Raw genomic sequence first — 17,098 nt, 5'->3', positions numbered from 1 at the left:
GTCATGTCTTAGCAAAGACCAGACATAGCTCATTATGAATTCAGAAACACTTGAGTTTCTCTGTTACCCATGTAGATTGAACTGGTGCTAATTGGTCAATAGTCCTTAACAATAATGAGTTGAAACTGGGTTTCCTAGGAAATTACACGGATGTACTATCATTGACTGTGAAAATCCATTAAAAGAGGGACCAGATTACAGTGCTTTTCACTGATGTCTCAGTGACACTTCATTAAGGGACAGAGAAAAGCCAAGGCTTGCTTTTATTAAAGAACCCAGGATTGTCCTCAAAAAGTAGACACAACAACATATGTGTTAAGAACTTTGGAGTAAGCTATACCCGGTACAAATAACCAATACTTTCCCTTCCAATCTCTAAGACCTAGAAGGCAATACCCTGTGTAAGCCTCAGTTTCCCCGTCTGTGTAACTGGGTTAGTAAAGGTACGTACCAACTACTTGCCAACAACAGGGAAGGGGAATGGACAGCCCCAGCAGGGATATCTTATTATTGTGAGCGAGATGGTTTGGAAGTGCCAGTGTATGTGACAACGAAAAGCAGAATGACGTTTGTCATTGCTTTCAAGATCTCTATGGCCATGCACCCACCCCCTACACAGCCCTACCACTCAACCCTAAGCTGGCGACCAGTACCCATCCATGAGGGTACTGGTATAGGAATCCCTGAGGACTCCTGGGAAAGGCAAGACCAGATAGGCATGACTGTTTGCTGAGGAACAAGCAGGTAACTGGACAAAGTTTCCCAGGGTCTGCATGTGGCCATGGGGGTCATGTATGGGGAGCATCAACTTCGGAAATCGGTGGAACAAGTTGGGTACAGTCAGCAAACTGGTGACAAGCTGGTATGACATTCCATGGCACCTGCAAATCTCTATGAAACGCTCCACAAAATGGTTGGTTGTTGTGGAAGTTTAGCATAGAAATCAATAAAAGAATGTAATCTTAGGACTAGGTCATACAGAAGGGCCAAGATGGCGGGCAAGGATACAGAGGAAAGAAACTGTAAAGAATTAAGGGTAAATAATTGGTTTAAAACTTGCAAATAACCAAGACACTTTCTGATAAAGGTGATATAATATGAAGAGCGATAATAGTAGTGCAAACTTAAAATCTAGATAACAGCAAAAAAATAAAAATAAAAAAATGTAGGGAAGGAAAATGGATGCCATCATGATATTTCCTTTTTTTATATATGGGGAATTGTAAACCTGATATTGATGGTTTGTGTGAACAAATGCACATGTAGATATAGACACAGAGATACGTGTATGCAAGTGTATGTCTGAAAATCACAAAGAACCTGCTAGAATAAAAACCAAGATGGTTAACTTTTAAATCAGTGGGGGAAATGAGAAAGGAAATGTATAATATGAAAAAGAGCAGGAAGCATGAAAACAAAGTGTAAAAGAAGAGAAGATTAACTATTCAGTTGTTATTTGTAAGACACAACTTAGAATCACATCCCTGAGGGGGAAATAAACATATTTTATATATATATACATATAAACACTGTCTACCCTTCTATTTCCAGCTCAAGGGACAGAGATTGGCTTAAACTGGTGCCCAGCGATTCCTGAACTGGATGAAAATAAAAAGCCAAATCCTAACGACATTTCATAGAATTTTTTATTGCATGTGTTACAAGATTTGATTTACTGGTTTTTGGTGAAGTTTAGGGCATCTGTTTAGAGCTAAGCATGGGCTGGGGTTTTCTTCCTTGTATTATTATTTTCAGCTTTTGGTATCAAGGTTATAGCAGTCACATAAAATGATAGAAAAAGTTGCCTCCTTTTCTGGTCCCTGGAAAAGTTTGTTTAAGAACGCAATTATTGGGGCGCCTGGGTGGCTCAATCGGTTGAGTTTCTGACTTCAGCTCAGGTCATGATCTCGAAGTTCGTGGGTTCCAGTCCTGCGTCGGGCTCTGTGCTGACAGCTCAGAGCCTGGAGCCTGTTTCGCATTCTGTGTCTCCCTCTCTCTCTCTGACCCTCCCCTGCTCACGCTGTCTCTCTCTCTCTTTCTCTCTCTCTCAGAAATAAATAAAACATAAAAAAAAAAGAACGCAATTATTAACAGACCCATACATAAGAGAACAAACTAATGGTTTCCAAAGGGGAAGGGGGTCAGGGAATGGGCCAGATGGGTGAAGGAGAGTGGGAGGTACAGGCTTCTAGTTATGAAATGAATAAGTCACATGACTGAAAACTACAGCATAGCAAATACAGTCCATGCTACTGTTATAGTGTTACATGGTGACAGGGTACATCTCTGTGAGCACAGCGTAATGTATACACTTGTCAAATCACTCTGTTGTACACCTGAAACTAATGTGACATTCTGTGTCAACTGTACTTCAATTTAAAAATATAATTATTGGGACACTTGAGTGGCTCAGTCTGTTAAGCATCCGGCTTTGGTTCAGGTCATGATCTCACAGTCTGAGTTCGAGCCCCCTGTCGGGCTCTGTGCTGACAACTCAGAGCCTGGAGCTACTTCTGTGTCTCCCTCTCTCCCTGCCCCTCCCCCAGGCTCTCTCTCTCTCTCTCTTTCTCTCAAAAATAAACATTTAAAAATGCCATTATTTATTCCTTGAAAGTTTAATAGAATTCTGTGGTAAAACAATGGGGACTTGTGTTACTGTAAGGGTAGATTTTTTTTAACTACTCATTGTATTTGATAGATATAGTTCTTTCCGTATAAGTTTTCTATCGTTTTTTTTTTCTTTTTTTAAAAAATTAACTTGTGGGGGAGACGGAGGGAGGCAAACTATGAGAGACTTTTGAGTGCTGAGAACAAACTGAGGGCAGATGGTAGGGGGGGAGGGGAAGGGGAGATGGGCATGGAGGAGGGCACTTGTGGGGATGAGCACTGGGTGTTACATGGAAACCAACTTGACAATAAACTATTTTTTAAAAAGTTAACTTATTTTGAGAGAGAGAGAGAGAGATCAAGCAGGAACGGTGGGGGGGGGGGGGAGCAGAGAGAGGGACAGAACCCCAAGCAGGCTCCACGCTGTTAGCACAGATCAGGACACAGGACTCCATCTCACAAGCCGTGATACCATTACCAGAGGTGAAGTCAAGAGTTTGGCACTTAAGTGCAGGCCAACCCAGGCACCCAGGAACACTTTTAACTGTTATTTAAATCAATTTTTTAGTTACATTTTTCTAGAAAGTTTCGTATTTCCTCTTAGCCATGAATTTCTTCATAGTAATCTTACAGTTTTAATCTCTGCTGCAACTGTCATTATGTCTCCTTTTTCACTTTCACTGTTATTAAGCACAAATAGTGCTTTTCTCATTCTTGCAAAATCACACCCTAGTTTGTATGTCATTTTTGCCCCCAGAAGAGCCAATTTCTGGCTTTGCTATGTCTTTATAATTAATTATTAGAGTTCTAGTCCATTAATATCTGCATTTACTTTTTGATTTTGTTTCTTCTCCTTTATTTTTCTCCAACTTCTTCAACTGTGTGCTTAGCTCCTTAATTGTTAGTTATTTCCTCTTTCCTTTTTTAATATTTTTATTCATTTTGAGAGAGAAAGAGTGTGTATGTGTGCACATGAGCAGGAGAGGGGCAGAGGGAGACGGAGAGAGAGAATCCAAAGCAGGCTCCACGCTGTCAGTGCAGAGCCTGACATGGGGCTCAGTCTCATGAACCTTGAGATCACGATCTAAGTCAAAATCAAGAGTCAGCTGCTCAACCGACTGAGCCACCCCAGTGTTCCCCAGTTATTTCTTCTTTTCTGATATAAGTATTTAAAACTATAAATTTCCCTTGAAAAGCTCTTTAGAAATCTCTACGATATGCTCTAAATGGTATTTTCTGAGGTGTGTGAAAAACATTTCAACATAACAGATTCTCCTATTTAATTTTTTTAAAGATTCCAAGATTCCGTTCTCTGGTTTGACTTAATTGCACTGCGGTCAGAAAACATGGTTAAAATGACACCACTTCTGAGAAATGTTTAGACTTGCTTTGTGGACAAAATGGAGCTCAAGGGCGAATTTTCATAAATGTCTAATGTAAGTCTGCAAAAGAGGACATTTTTCCTAATTATTAGGTGAAGGCTTCTGCATAATTTCATATATTTGGGCATTTTAGTTTGGTGGTTCAAATAGTTTGCTTTACTGATAAATTAATTACTTAAAAAAATAAATTAGAGACATGTCATAATCTCCCACTGTGACTGTGTATTTATAGATTTCTCCTTTCTATCTACTCTGTCAATTTGCTATATGCACTTGAGACGATATTATCAGATTATGAGTTTGGAATTATTATCACGTCTCTTGAATTCTACATTTCAAGATCGTTATTTAATGACCTTACTACCTTTTTGCTTTAGAGCCTATTTCATATATTTCTTTCAAAAAATACTGTTGTATTGCATCTTATAAAGTTGCATTGCTTTTACTATTTTAAAAAGTATTTTGTAAATATATATATGTTTTTAGGGGCGCCTGGGTGGCTTAGTCGGTTGAGCGTCCGACTTCGGCTCAGGTCATGATCTCACAGTTTGTGGGTTCAAGCCCCGTGTCGGGCTGTGTGCTGACAGCTCAGTGCCTGGAGCCTGTTTTGGATTCTGTGTCTCCCTCTCTCTCTGACCCTCCCCTGCTCATGCTGTCTCTCTCTCTCTCAGAAATAAATTAAAAAGAAAACATTAAACAAAACCTTTTAAATAAATATATATACTTTTTTTTAGTTAGAAGAAACTTTTAAGAAAAATAAAATAGAATTATATCCTAACATCTGGGGTCTTTGCTTAGGCTGCTACAACAAAATACCGTAAACTGTATGGCTTATCAACAATAGAAACCCATTTCTCACAGTTCTGGGGCTGGAAGCCCAATACCACGGTACCAACACGGTGAGGTTCGGGGGGGCCTCTCCTGTGGGTTGCAGATAATGACTTCTCCTTGTCCTCACATGACAGAAAGAGGTGAGAGTACCCTCTGGGATCCTCTTTGTGAGGCTCTACCTTCATGATCCCATTACCCCCTTAAGGCCCCACCCCCTGATGCATCACATTGGGGGTCAAGATTTCAAGGTTTCAACCTATGAATTTAGGGGAGACACAGACATTCAGTACACCCCACCAAGAAGTTAAACTTTAACATATATCCTTCCAGATACTTTTCTATCCATATAGATCTATATTACAAATGCATGTACTTATATACTATATTCATTTATAAAATGTATATATGTTATATATAATTTTCACACATTTATATGTAATTTTCTCATAAAGTACCATATGGTACTATACATACAGCTATGTACATACATATAGGCTTTTTAAGAGAGTGCAAGCAGAGGAGAGAGGCAGAAGGGAGCAGAGGAAAGTGGCAGAGGAAGACGGAGAGTCCCAAGCAGGCTCCACGCTCAGAGAAGAGCCTGATGTGGGGCTCGATCCCACACCGTGGGACCATGAGCTGAACCAAAATAGAGTCAGACGCTTAACCGACGGAGCCTCGCAGGAGCCCCCATATATATATATATATATATATATGTACATGCTTATATCCTGTATACAATGAGAGTATAGTATACAAAAAAGTTTGCACTTGCTTTTTTTTTCCACTTGACCATCTCCAGGTTTGCTTCTTTGATTTTCTGGCTCAAACTCAGCAACCCATCCAGGCTCACATGTTGCATATCGCATGTACCTTAAAAGAGAGGCTGACTGAAATGAATGGTACACTAAATTCTCATGTGTCTTTCACTCCACTTCAGAAATGTGTATTTGAAGGACATTTTATAGGTGTCCAGGGTAAGAGGAAAAACAAATCACAGAACAATATCTACTTCCCCAAACTAACTGGATGTTTATGAAGGAAAGTGTTCTAAATTCAGAAACGTGCGTAAAGCTTCCCACATTTTCTAGCCGCATCTAGTTTGGGACTGTGAGGACAATTAAACTGACCTGGGTTTATTCACCATTCCCGGTGACGTTTCTGAAACCCCCTGCCAGCACAGAGCGGATTGTCTAAGATCGCTTCAAGCTCATGTTCTTGTACAATACATTGTATTTGAGATCAAACACCATTGGTGTTCACATTCTCCTGTATACTTGGATGTTGCAAAAAAGAATTTACTATTCAGCCTCTTTAGCTTACTTGTTAAGATGTTAGGAGGTCAAGAGTTGTTTCTACAGTTTTGAGATGTGCCAAAGACCTCAAAGACTCTTTTGGCGGGGAGGGGAGGGTGGGGGGGTTGCAGAACAAGTAAACGGAATTTCAGAAGGGATGGACGGAAGGAAAACCTCTACTTAACAAAATCCCTCTCTGAAAACCACTAACTAGTTCAAGAAAATGATATTTTAATCTACCCCTAAACCCTAACACTTCTTTGCAGCTTGTGTTCACTTCTCTATGACTCCGTTCCATCTGCTGTTACCCTTTCCTGAAACATTACTGACACCTTCTTCAGAGTCTGTGTTCACTTTTTCCTTCACTCATCCCAAATATGGAACAAACAGGCCAGGCCCACAAACTTGTATTCTTCATGGATACGTTCAAATAGCTTTCATCGGCTTCCTGCAGGTATTTCTCCGAGAGCACTTCAACATATCTGAATAAATTGAGAAATAGAATGTGTTCATTTATTGAAAATCTCGAGTTTGTTAAGAGGGGAGTCCTTCTCGAATTGACCTACAGGGTCAGTGTAATAGCTATGAAAATCCTAGCAGATTCTTTGTAGAGATTGAGAAGCTGGCCCTAACATGTATATGGCAATGCAGAAGACCAAAAATATCCAAAACACTATTTTTCAAAATAACAATATTGGGGCGCCTGGGTGGCTCAGCCAGTTAAGCGTCCTGACCTTCAGCTCAGGTCATGATCTCATGGCTCGTGAGTTCGAGCCTGCATCAGACTCTCTGTTGTCAACACAGAACCCACTTCAAATCCTCTATCCCTTCTCTCTGTGTCCCTCCTCCACTCATCTTCTCTCTCTCTCTCAAAAATAAATAAACATAAAAAATAACAATATTGAAGAATTTATGCTACCTGATTTCCAAATTTACTACAAAACTGTAATAACAAGAGCGACGTAGCATGCATATACAATGGAATATTACTCGGCCATAAAAAATAATGATACATTGCCATTTGCAATGACATGGATGGAGCTAGAGTGTATGATATTTATCTGAACAAAATAAATCAGTCAGAGAAAGACGAATACCATATGGTTTCATTCATAGGTCTAATTTAAGAAACAAAACAAGCAAACAAAAAGTAGGGAAGACAAACCAAAAACCAGACTCTTAACTGTAGTTAAAGAGGATGGTTTCTAGAGGGAAGGTGGGTGGGCGAATGGGTGAAATAGATGATGGGGATTAAGGAGGACATCTGTCGTGAAGAGCACTAGGTGATGGATGGAACTGTTGAATCACTATATTGTACACTTGAAACTAATATTACACTGTATTTTAACTATACTGAAATTAAAAATTTTTTAATTTAAATAAAAGGGCTTTAAAAAAGAGAGTGTGGAATTAGTATAAGGATAAACTTGTACATTAAATGAAAAGAGAACTGCTAGCCCATAAATAGACCCTCACCTACTCAAAAGAGGAAGACAGAATCTAATAGCATGATTTGATTCTATAGAACCATCCATACATGAAATCCATCTTGGACTTCCCAGCTGTGTGAACCAACTAATCCCCTTTCCATGTAAGCCATGTCAATCTAAGTTTTGTCACTAGCAAACAAAAGAAACATATACTCCTGGACATTAAAAAGACTCCAGGCTGGGATACCAAATCTAGATAAATTTCTAGACTTTACTACTGACAGATGCACTGTGTCCCCAACATGCTCTGCTCCTTGCTGTCTTTGTGCCTCTCACAGACATTCTGGTCCCCCCCATCTGGGGTTTTCCTTCCTGGAGTATCGCTCCTACATAAACACTACAGCATGCTGGATATCATATGAGACTCTGTGTGCATGATGGAGTATTTATTGTGTGGAATCACGGATTTCTCTAACTGGACATTTTTGTGTATTTCTTTTTATGTTTTGTGTGTTGTGAAGGGATTATAGAAACTGGAAAGAAAATTCAGGGAACTTCTCCCTGATCCTTTTCAGAATGATGTTTTGAATGAAACAGGGCATTGAAACCTCGTCCTCAGTTGTGCAAGCCTGCTCACTAGCATAATGAAGAAGGTAAAGACTTCCTCAAGGAGGTAAAGACTCCAAGTAGAAGAAAATAGAGCTAGGATTCAAACTCACTCATAATGGACACCAAATCTATTTTTTTCCACCATGATTCTTTCTCTTCTCTTGAAAAATATCTTACATTTTTCCTTATTCTTTTAGAGGGCAATTATTTAACCCCATAGTTCATATTCTCCCTGCTAGCTCTATGAAGTATCCCTCATTTAAACTTTTAAAAATGTTTTATTTCTGAGAGAGAGAGAAAGAGAGAGAGAGAGACAGCATGAGCAGGGGAGGGTCAGAGAGAGAGGGAGACACAGAATCTAAAGCAGGCTCCAGGCTCTGAGCTGTCAGCACAGAGCCCAACACGGGGCTCGAACCCACGAACCGCGAGATCATGATCTGAGCCGAAGTTGGACGCTCAACCGACTGAGCCACCCAGGTGCCCCAAGTATCCCTCATTTAGTGTTAAAATGCCATCACAAGGAAAAGCTGCTGGTGTTTCATAGACTTTTGGATCAGAGATCACTGTCAACAACACCACAAGTCAGTCGTAGCTTTTTTTTTTTTTTGAGAGAGAGACAGAAAAAGAGCACAAGTGGAGGAGGGGCAGAGGGAGAGAGAGACTCCCAAGCAGACTCCACGCTAAGCACAGAGCCCAACACAGGGCTCAATCTCCTGACCCTGGGATCATGTCCTGAGCTGAAATCAAGAGTGGGGTGCCTAACTGACTGAGCTACGCAGGTGCCCCACTTGCAGCTTTATCTCAGCCATTATTCACTCATATGTGGAGGCGTGGCAGAGCCTAGATTAATTTTTCATCCCTGCATCCCCTGGCCTCACATCTTCTTTATTCTGATGTTCTCACCCTAATATTCTAGGGAGAAGCTTTCTCACAGGTTATATTTGCACAAGCGGAGAGGCAACTACTGTGAGGTTAATGACATTGAAGTTGAACCCATCATTCTGCCAAGAAAGACTTTATGAAGACAGCTGACAACTGCTGCAAATTTAGCAAGTTTAGATGTTCCTCTGGCAAAGTTTCTGTTTATCTTGATCTGAAGCATCAGGGTGGGTGAGAATTCAGTGGTAATTTTAATTAAATTTATTAACGTCCAGGGTCTTCCATCGAATGAATACAACCCAGATCTACTACTTACTACTTACTACCAAAATTCTGTACTAAAGAGGAGACACAGAATGAAGACAAAGGAAGACAAAGGAAGACAAAGGAGGATAAAAAAGAGGAGTCACAAAACTGGTAGAAATAATATTTACAAATTACACATCTAACAAAACTTGTATCTAAAGTTTGAAGTATATATCATACTCTTAACACTCAACACTAAAAAAAAAATAAATAAAAAAAAGAATCCAATTAGAAACTGAACAAAACAAATAGCTTGACAAAAAAGATGGCAATCATGTACAGGAAAAGGTTCTCAACATCATTAGCCATTAGGGAAATGGAAAACCAAAATAAGATATCATGACACACCAATCAGAATGATGAAAATAAAAAATAGTGATAACATCTAATGTTGCTGAGGAGGCAGAGAAGCTGCATCACACACTGGTTGCTGGTGGCAATACAACATGCTACAGCCACTCTGGACAATAGTTTGGAAACTTCTTATACCAATAAACTATCACATGAGCCAACAGTTACACTCTGGGCATTTATCACAGTTAAATGAAGAGTTATGTTCACACAGAAACCTGTATGTGAGTGTTTATATAAGCTTTATTCTTTTTTAAAATTTTTTTTAACATTTATTTTTGAGAGAGAGAGAGAAAGAGAGAGACAGAGCACGAGTTGGGGAGGGGCAGAGAGCGAGGAAGACAGAATCTGAAGCAGGTTCCAGGCTCTGAGCTGTCAGCTCAAAGCCAACTCTGGGCTCAAACCACTAGATCATCACCTGAGCCCAAGTCGACCACTCAATGGACTGAACCAACTAGGTGCCCCTATATAAACTTTATTCTTAAAAGACCAAACTAGAGGGGCACCTGGGTGGCTCAGTCGGTTGAGCATGTGATTTTGGCTCAGGTCATGATCTCCAGTTCATGGGTTTGAGCCCCAGATTAGGCTTTCTGATGTCGGCACAGAGTCTGCTTCAGATCCTCTGTCCCCCCCTCTCTCTGCCCCTCCCCTGCTCGTGTGTGCACTCTCTCTCTCTCAAAAATAAATAAACATTTAAAAATGTAAAAACAAAAGATCTAACTAGAAATAATCCAAATGTCCTTCAAAAAACGATCAAATAAGCCATGGTCCATCTATACAATAGAATACTACTCATGAATAAAAATTAATGAGCTGTTGATACACACGATGTGGATACATTTCAGGGGGATTATGCTGAGTGAAAAAAGCCAATCTCAGAAGGTTCCATGCTGTATGATTCCATTTATGTAAAATTCTCAAAATATTAAATTATAGAAATGGACAACAGTGGTTGCCAATGATTAGGAAGAAAATGGGCGGGGGTGGGGGGGTGGACCTGGCTATGAGGGGTAGCAGAGAGAGCTTTGTGAAGGTAGAACAGCTCTTTATCTTGATTGTGGTGAATCCACATAAAGGATAACATTGCGTAGACTTGCACACACACACACACACACACACGCACACAAATGAGTGTACTTAGAACAGTAAAATCTGGATAAGCTCTGTGCATTGTACTAATGCCAATATCTTCATCTTATTATTATACGGTAGGTGTGCAAGATGTTAGCACTGGGAAACTGGGTGTAGACATCCTTGTACTTTTTTTTTTATAACTTCCTGTGAATCCACAATTATTTCAAAATCAATTGTTTAAAAATATATAATTTAAGACACAAATAATCGAGTGAAGTAGTACATTTTCAATATATAACCGGTACAATATTTGATGAAGTCAACATAGTCTTAATTCCTGCAGCAGATAGAATGCATGATTTCAAATTAATGCAAAACCAGGCTTGTTAGAAATACCAGAAGAAACTGATAAAGCCACAATCATTAATGAAAATTCCAGTATAAAAAATTGTCAGAATTCAAAGCACTTACATCATGTAATTACTAAGCTTGATTTCATAGACATGCATTTTCCCCATTGGTGCTCCTTTGAATAGTGTTAGAAGAAATGTAAATAGTTTCATGGTCAGGTAAGTGTGGAAAATTCCATACATTCCATCTTCCTCTTGTAGTTTCAGAATGCACTGTTTAAAATTGTTTAACCAGCATCCTCTGAAGCAGTGTACTCAAGCTATCCTAAGGGTTCCCAGAATATTCTCTTTTGATGTAGGACTTCCTAAAACCATTTCTTTCATGTGAAACACCAGAAGTTTGTCAGAATGGGAAATATTACCAACAGTTTTTTAAATGAATTTCAAAAAGAGAGACAGTAAGACAAACAGAAGTACAAATACCAAAAGAAGGATAAGCTAGAGAAATGGATAGATGATAGATAGATAGATAGATAGATAGATAGATAGATAGATAGATAGATAGAAAGATGATAGTTACTAGATAGATGATAGATTGATTAATGGAAGGAAGAGGAAGGAAGAGGAAGGGAAGAAAGAGAAGTTAGTTTTTCTGCTCTATTTCTCTTTTTCATCAACTAGCAACCAGATTTGTTTTGTTATAGCATGAAGCTCAAGGAAGGACATGCTGAGTTCACCCAAAGTGATAAATACATTTATATATTTATTTCACTTTTGGAGAGGAAAACCTGGCTTATGTTACCCTATGCAAATATTCTACAATATTCCACTAAACGTTTTGCTAATCAACCATTCTGAATGTTGTTGCTTTCTGTAAGAAATAAAATAATAGAAAAATAAAATTATATTTTGTTTTAAAAATTAGAAAGACAGTTTGAATGAATCAAAATGCTCATATTGGTTTTAGGAAAAAAATACAATTCAACACACACTACATCTCTATGAGGTACCAATTACTTCACAGAGAGTAAATAAGTAATACCATGGACATCAAAACTTTCTTCCTGGTGTTAATTATTGGGAGGCCTTTAACATGTATCAGGCAGAGAGGTCCTCAAACAAGCCCCAGACTGCACATTAAAGTTCAGGGTCACTGGGGCTTGTGGGTGGCTCAGTGGGTTAAGCGTCTGACTTCAGCTCAGGTCATGAACTCGCGGTTTGTAGTTTCGAGCCCCACATCGGGCTCTGTGCTGACAGCTCAGAGCCTGGATCCTGTTTCGGATTCTGTGTGTGACTCTCTCTCTGTTGCTTCCTCTCTCTCTCTCTCTCTCTCTCTCTCTCTCTCTCAAAAATAAACATTAAAAATTATAAAATAAATAAATAGTAAGTTCAGTGTCACGGAGTGTTGTATGGAAATGCTGAATCCCTAAATTGAATACCTGAAACGAATATTACACTGTATGTTAACTAACTAGAATTTAAATAAAAACTAAAAAAGAAAAAACAACTAGTGTCATACAACTGTATCCCATCGGTGACATTTAAGACCACAAAAGAATTATTTCGAGATCTTCCAGTGTGTTGGAAAGCATGAGGTTAAGAGGCTTCAGTTCATATCCCCTCTCATCATAAATCCATTGTCCAACCTTGAGCCAGCCACTTAACCTGTGCAAACAATTCACCTTCCTGTCTTCTTGTAAAGAACGAATCAGACCCATAAATAACAAACAACAGACCCATGGCTGCCAGAGGGTATGGGGTGGGGGGCTGGGCAAAATGGGCCAAGGGGAGCAAGAGGTGCAGGCTTCCAGTCACAGAAGGAATAAGTCACGGGGCCGAAAGGTACAGCCCAGAGAACACAGTCAATGGTATTTTAATAGTGTTGTACGGTGGCAGACGGTAACTGCATTTGTGGTGCTTGTGGAAGCACTATGATATGTTGTACACCTAAAACTGAGGCAACATTGTGTGTCCACTAGACTCAAAAATATCCACACATGAATGAATGGATAAATCAGTCAATCAATCGATCAGTAAAGACTTTTAAAAAAGAATGAGAATAAATGTGAATGCCCTTTGAAAATGCTATGGATAGTCAGCATTATGCGGAGGCCGACATTTATGAAGAAAAACACAAGAGAACAAAGACTTACACCTTTATATCTGCAGTAGATGGTACATTGTGGTGTTTCTTTCTGCACTTCAGCCGAAGCAGCTACACAAATTAATAGCATTCTGTATCATCCTCTCTTCTGCTACTGCTAAGAACTGTATAAGAGTGGTTAATGGGTTTATTAGATACTACAAACAAAGAGACAATAATAGTAAGATAATAATAGATAATAATACATAGTAATAGGTAATAATAGTAAGTAGGTAACAGTTAACAGTAAGGATATTGCCTATAATTTTTTGTTTATTTTTTTGACAAACACACCTTGATCACTATTCTTTAACCTCGGTACTAGGTTCAGGAAAACTATTCACTACTGAGATGGGGAGCCTACTACATTACTAAACACAATTACAACTGACAAATGAACAACAATTGGTAAATCGGTAATGTAAAATAGAAAAAATGAAATATACAAAAAAAATACAAAATACTTCCCTTGGAGAAGCTACAAAATGTCAAAAAGTAGCCAAAAGTATGAATAATAGCAAGAAATGAGGCAAGTTTATCTTTTTTAAGTGTAAGATTTTTAAGAGCTATGACTCTTACTATTTGAAAATTAGAAAATTAAAAATCAAAATGTCCTTTAAGCTTTCTTATGTATTGTATATGACACCTGGAAGTCCTCTCTCAATTTAATTATAGTCTACAAAACAAACCAACAAAAAAATAACTTACTTATTGATAAATTAATAATTAACACAAGTTGTAATTAGTTATAAGTTAATTAAGTTAATAGGTTAATTTTTAAGTTAACAATTATTCATTTATTTTATAACTAAATTTATTTTTTGAATTTATTTGAATTTATTAATTTATTTAATCAGAATCTAGCCAAAATGTAGTAAATAAATTAGTAAATAAGTTACATAATGGCTAGATTCTCATTAAAGACTATTTTCTTGAAACAAAAATTATATTCGTGGTGTGCTTACATTTTTCCTATAACTCCGTTTCAAGATTTGCTCATTCTGTGACGTTGGGAGTTCAGCTAAGCTACTGCTGCCTGGGTATCTATTTTGTTTGGACAAGTGGCTTGCGAGGACCTTAAACATGAGCACATGTCTTCCAAGCAGCCCACAGGGTCACAGGCACATGTATGTTCCCAATAGACTTCTCCAGTAGCCCTCGGGATAAATAGTATTCCCACCTCTCAGGCCATTGTCTCGTGCGCCCCTTAGATAAGACCTCTGTGGAGCTTACCGTGAGCCCTCCTCTTTTGGTTTCAACTGCCCAACCCAGTCTTAGCCTGTGAACCCCAAAGCATTCCACCTGCAGACCCTAAAAAAGACGAGTGACCCGGGTCCTGCCTCTCTCTCTGTTTGAACAGCCTTGACCTTCCCGTGTGGCTCCACCAGCCCCTGTGAGCACTAAACCTTGCTAACTTAATTTCTCCTGTGGTGTGTGTTGAACCACACCGCACCATTCACCAAGGGCCGCGCGATGCTCTACTTAACGAGTGTTAATCTGATAAATTCATAACATGCATGACGACTAATGAAAACTCTTTGAAACGGTCAATGTTGAATATTAGTTACAGAATGTTTATAGAATATATACAAGAAAAATAATTTGTTTGATACAGAGTTTATGGAAAAAATAAAGACGTGGCTTTATCAGGTTTTTGTAAACACGGTTTGCTCCCTTGATATCAAATTATCACTCAAAGACAGAAATCAATTCCTGGTCATTCTTTCAAAAGCACCCTGACAGATTTGTGTGTCCTCTTCAGTTTTCTTACCATCTCTGGAATTCTTCCCACTCGCCGTTAGCTCTAGAACCCGGGAAAGTGTTCACAACCTGAATAATTGGGTTCCTATGCATTTTTTCAGAACCCTGTTAAGCATGATGGAATCCGGATCTCCTCAGCTAGCCAGCCCACTGATTGTAAGAGAGAAACTCCAGGTTAGTAGAGATTCTGCACTGAAGTGACTTACGATATAATTCCAGCTCCTCTCCTCATCACACTGGTTTCTGACTCTGTGTCCTCAAGGTGAAATGGAGATAATATTACCACATAATTTTCAGGGTTGCTGCAGTATTATTAACTCCACTGAGTTAATAAGAATACCCTTAATCCTCTCATAAATAATTAATCAAGTTATAATTAATTAATACTCTTAATTAAGTGCACTGGAAACCCTTATGGCACCTGGATATGTTGTAAATGCTCAACAAATATGAGATACAGGACAGGACGAAGATAGCAGCATTACCTTGAGATTTAAGATCAGCTTCTTCTCTATTACTGTTGGGAGCCATTCTGAACTCACTAGTTGAGAAAACTCCTTGTGAGGTTAAGGCAGGTTTGCAAGACCTCCTGCTGTCAGATAATGACCAATATCCAACCCCACTCAATTGTTTCTGCTTGAGCACCGACCCCCCAAGACACCTTGTTGATTGGTATCGGGATTGACTTGTCCCCTTATTCTGGCCCTAATATGCTGATTGCACCGTGTGAAGGAACTTCTTGTAGGAATTTCTTCTTTTGTGATTACAGGAGCAAACATTGCATTTCCTGAAAATCCTGTTTTTCTTATATTTCCCCTAAGCAAACAGGCTATTGACTCCTGCTCACAAAGAACTAACTTTTGCCTTTGCTATACTAAAAATACTGTCTTGTTTATATTCGAATGCTGAAGATACCTTCCTTCACCATATGATAAGCATCTAAATCACCTACATCAATCACAAACCTATGTTCTAGGAAATTTTTACATATCAAAGAAATTTGTCATCAAAAATCATTGTCTAAGGCAAATGCCACTTCTTTGCTGTTTCCCATACCCTTAACCATACATAAAGCTAAGTCTCAGTCAGTGCAGAGATGCCTGCCTGGTGACCGGACAGAATCTCGGGGTTCTCTTACTGTCTCGGCGACACCGTCCATCCTTCAGGGACCCCTGAAGTGGCTGGAGCAGGACTCCGGTGTATTACCTCACTGATCATTTAATTTCTGTTTTCTTACAGACAAATTTTGACTGTTGAGTCAAAATATTATAGATATTTAAAACAGTAACAAATGCTCAAGTTTCTAAGTGTAGACGACAAAATTATAGAATGTTTGAAACAGAATCAGACCGTTTTTCTGGTTTTCCCATGATTCCACGCTGGTTCTAAGCTTTAATTTAGTTCAGTTAAGCATTTTTTATGGAGGCACAACGCATACCGTTTAAATCACTCCATTAATTTTCCTGTGAATAGCCAGCTGCTCCACTGGAGTTGCAAACTGAGGGGGCAAGGATATTCTGGGAACCCCTGCCTTCGGTCACCCACGTCCTGGCCTGTGAAACGGCAGCCTTACAGCTGCACTAAATGCAGATATAATTTTTCCCGCGCTTTACTTCCCCGGGGCAGCGCGAACGTGAGAAGAGGACGTTGCGTGGACGCCGTGTTCAAGGTCAGTCTTGCTCGCCCAACGCCACGTTGTCTGGGCGGGAAACCGGAGAGCGCCGCCTTGCGGCACCGTTTTCCGGCGCCCCCGCTCCTTCCTGACGCGTGGCTGTGACTCCCCGTGCGTGACTAGGGCAGACGGAACCGCGGCCACCGAGACCAAGCAGGTACTTCTAGTCATTCATTTAAAGCTAACAGCTACGGTTCACTAAGCCCTTGGGACAGCAGAGAAAACCCAGACGTGTGTCCTGTCACGGGGCGAACGTTCCAGAAGGAGGAAGGGAACGCCGGCTTCCTGTGTCAGGTGGTGTCGCGGAGCTGAGGGAGTCAGCGTGGGGGGAGGGCCCCGGGCGGGGTGCGCTTGGGTTGGCTTCTCGAGGACGGGGCGCCCCGGCAGAAGCTCGGCTCGGGTGGGGGCCAC

This window comes from Crocuta crocuta, unplaced genomic scaffold (assembly GCF_008692635.1).
Source record: "Crocuta crocuta isolate KB4526 unplaced genomic scaffold, BGI_CrCroc_1.0 scaffold258, whole genome shotgun sequence".
In the NCBI taxonomy this organism is placed as follows: domain Eukaryota; kingdom Metazoa; phylum Chordata; class Mammalia; order Carnivora; family Hyaenidae; genus Crocuta; species Crocuta crocuta.
Note: the sequence above shows the minus strand (reverse complement) of the source record.